The sequence below is a fragment of the Etheostoma spectabile genome, chromosome 3 (assembly GCF_008692095.1).
Source record: "Etheostoma spectabile isolate EspeVRDwgs_2016 chromosome 3, UIUC_Espe_1.0, whole genome shotgun sequence".
Classification (NCBI taxonomy): domain Eukaryota; kingdom Metazoa; phylum Chordata; class Actinopteri; order Perciformes; family Percidae; genus Etheostoma; species Etheostoma spectabile.
Genome location: NC_045735.1, coordinates 457109 through 460127, shown reverse-complemented (window position 1 = coordinate 460127; position 3019 = coordinate 457109). Strand labels below are relative to the sequence as shown.

The following is a 3019-nucleotide window of genomic DNA, read 5'->3' as shown; positions in this document are numbered from 1 at the left end:
ATACAAGAAACAAGGCACAGATGCTTGTAAAAAAAATTAAAAATATATAAACAGAAATAGTGTAATACATGTGAACAACTGCAAGGAATTGGTCCCTGAGAATTCCTATGTTATTATTATTATATTACTATGAAGAGTCAAATCATCTCGTAATTTCCGTCGTCAAATCCTACATTCCTATTGTAGTCTACGGTGAATGGAGCGATTTCATGGTAGTCAACGGTGAAATGGAGCGATTTCATTGGTAGTCTACGGTGAAATGAGTGATTTCATTGGTAGTCTACGGTGAAATGGAGCGATTTCATTGGTAGTCTACGGTGAAATGGAGCGATTTCTTGGTATATCTATGTGAAATTGAGCGATTCCTATTGTAGTCTACGGTGAAATGGAGCGATTTCCTTGGTAGTCTACGGTGAATGGAGCGATTTCATTGGTAGGCTATTCCACGGAGAATGATCATTCATTGGTAGTCTACGGTGAATAGAGCGATGTCATTGTAAGTCTACGTGAAATGGAGCGTTTCATTGGTAGTCTACGTGAAATGAGCGATTTCATTGAGTAGTCGACCGACCCAGTCGATGCTAATTATGCTATCATGAGTCAGTTTGTTTTAACCGGTCATCCGTGAAATCATCCTCACATCTAGGAAGGCGGAGGGCCGCTCCTCCTTCCCTCGTGGTCCGCTGACCCATTATCTCCAATAAAACTTGAGAAATCCTTGTCAGTCATAGTCGAGTGTTTTCCTCACTGTAAGTTATGTATGTTATCAACTCTGGTTTTTATATTTAAAAAAAAAAAAAAAAAAAAATGTGAGCAGCACCGTTAGTCCACATGTGTGTTTCTGTGGAAACTCCCCTGCTCTGCCCGTGTACAACTCATACTTACCTGGCAGGGGAACACCATGATCAGAAGTGGTTCACCCAGGGCGAGGCTTGGCCATTGCACTCCCCGCCATCTGACCCCTGCAATTTCCCCAAATGTGGGAATCTCGACTGCATAATTTGTGGTAGTGGGGGACTGCGTTCGCGCTCTCCCCTGATAACATGTGCAACAATAATCGTCAACAATGATGCCCAAATATGCGTATGAAAACATTTCAAAATCGCAAATATCGGTAAGATTTTCATTGTTCTTTGCGACTAGGTACCTTACAAGATGCAGACAAGTTGAATTAATTTGAAAAATAATATCCATAGGTTGTTTATAAAACATACTATCACTTTTTTAATTATTAGTCAGAAGATGAGGAACAGATGGTCATATTGCCTTCTTCACAGACATATGTATATTAATCCCATCCTGGCTGCATAATACATAGTTCTTTTACTGTAGTAGTAAATAGTACACAGTACTTTTTTTATAACTCAACATTTGCGAGTAGATACCTTACAAGATGCACTCACTAGGTGTTACTGCCTAGTGCTTAGTTAGTAGGCTACAGCTAAGTTGAATTAATTTTGAAAAATGTATCCTAGGTTTGTTTTTAAAACCTACTATCACTTTTTTATTATATTTTGGATGATTAGCACAATTGCCGGAAGCGAAAATTTTTTTTGTCTGTCCGCAGTTAAACGGATTCAAACGTTACTTGGCTCATATGATTTGTGATATTAATAAACGTTTTTACATAATAACTACGTGCAATTTTATTTATTTAAACAGAAGACTTCGACTTTCGACTCGACTTCTCTTTATTGATCGTTTGGGATACTCCCGCACGGAAATTGAAAATTCCAGCCGCAGTTTAGCAAGACAGAAGAACTTAAAAAATAGTTAAAAAAAAAAGACATTAATAAAGACAATAAAATAACAATACTTATAATACAACATAAGAACAAGTTGTGTCAATAAACCAACAAAAGACCATAAATTATTATTAAAGTGTCAGAGTTGAGTCCAGTATTGAAGTGGAAAGTGACAAGTGACCAGGTTGAATTTAAGTCCAGTGTGCGTGTATGTATGTTGTTATGTGTACTGTGTATGTCATGTATGGGTACTGTGTAGCATGTATTTGTAACTTGGTGTATATGTATGATGTATGTATATATGTATGTATGTATTGTCCTCTGCCCTATTTCCTCTCCCCCCTAGTGAGGAGTTGTAAAGTCACAGCTTGCTCCACGGGTGGAGTCAACGTCCCATTTTGAATTACACTGCAGTGAGGTGTCCTTCTGCCGCTTCAATGCTACAGAACATAACTTAATAAAAATGACACCCATTTTGTTGCCGGTACAGCACTTTCCACGTCATCTACTGTGTGTATGCAGTAAATCGAATCGCATCCGAGGTGAATGTGTTGCGAATGAAACCGATATTTAAAACCGTGATGACGAAGATCGCGTGGAGAATCTGGTCTCTCTGCAGACCCATTGTCGTATCGCTTCTCGGCCCTTTTGGCTAAAATCAAGTTTAGTAGCTGTCTTATCAGTTTAATTCTTATACGGCCCCTAAACCCGGGACAATCTTAAATTGATTTTTGGAACTGGGAGATGGAATAGTTCTTGCTCCGCCACTCCCCGCATCGACTGTTATTGCAGTAGCTCCAGAGCGGTTTACACCCTGTCATGTAAAAATTAAATCAAAGCGGCATTTCATACAAACGTTTCAGCAGGTGAGATATGTTGAAATTCACGCGGTCTGCCAACCATTCTTAACATTTAAATGATCTCATTGCATCCCAAATACGCTATAACCAGTTATTCTGTGAAAATGATGTTCATTTCTTGACTGGTAGACAACAGGGTGGTGTGATGGGCAGCTTTTTTTAAAATGAATCCAGACGGACAATGACCTGTAAACAAGCTTAGGTTCAGATGGTTAACAGCGTTTCGTAATTATTAAATACATAGTTAACTTGTGACATGAGAAACATATCCTCCACCGTTTGTCACTTATGCGGTGTCGGGTCGAGAGATTCCAGAGATTCAACATGACACACAATGGTTGGGTGGCGTAGCTCAGTCTGTAGGGAGGGTCGGAACCGTAAACCCCCACTGCTCGAGGCGCCTTTCCATGCTCC

General features: G+C 39.5%; 2 non-coding genes across 2 annotated transcripts; both read left to right on the top strand.

Annotated features, from left to right (window-relative positions):
* Positions 1–877: 877 nt before the first annotated feature.
* On the top strand, positions 878–1038 carry LOC116687183 (U1 spliceosomal RNA). The gene has a single exon (XR_004331496.1). It is a non-coding gene; the product is annotated as a U1 spliceosomal RNA (small nuclear RNA).
* Positions 1039–2376: 1338 nt separating this feature from the next.
* Positions 2377–2561, top strand: LOC116687173 (U2 spliceosomal RNA). Its single transcript, XR_004331487.1, has one exon. It is a non-coding gene; the product is annotated as a U2 spliceosomal RNA (small nuclear RNA).
* The last annotated feature ends 458 nt before the right edge of the window (positions 2562–3019 follow it).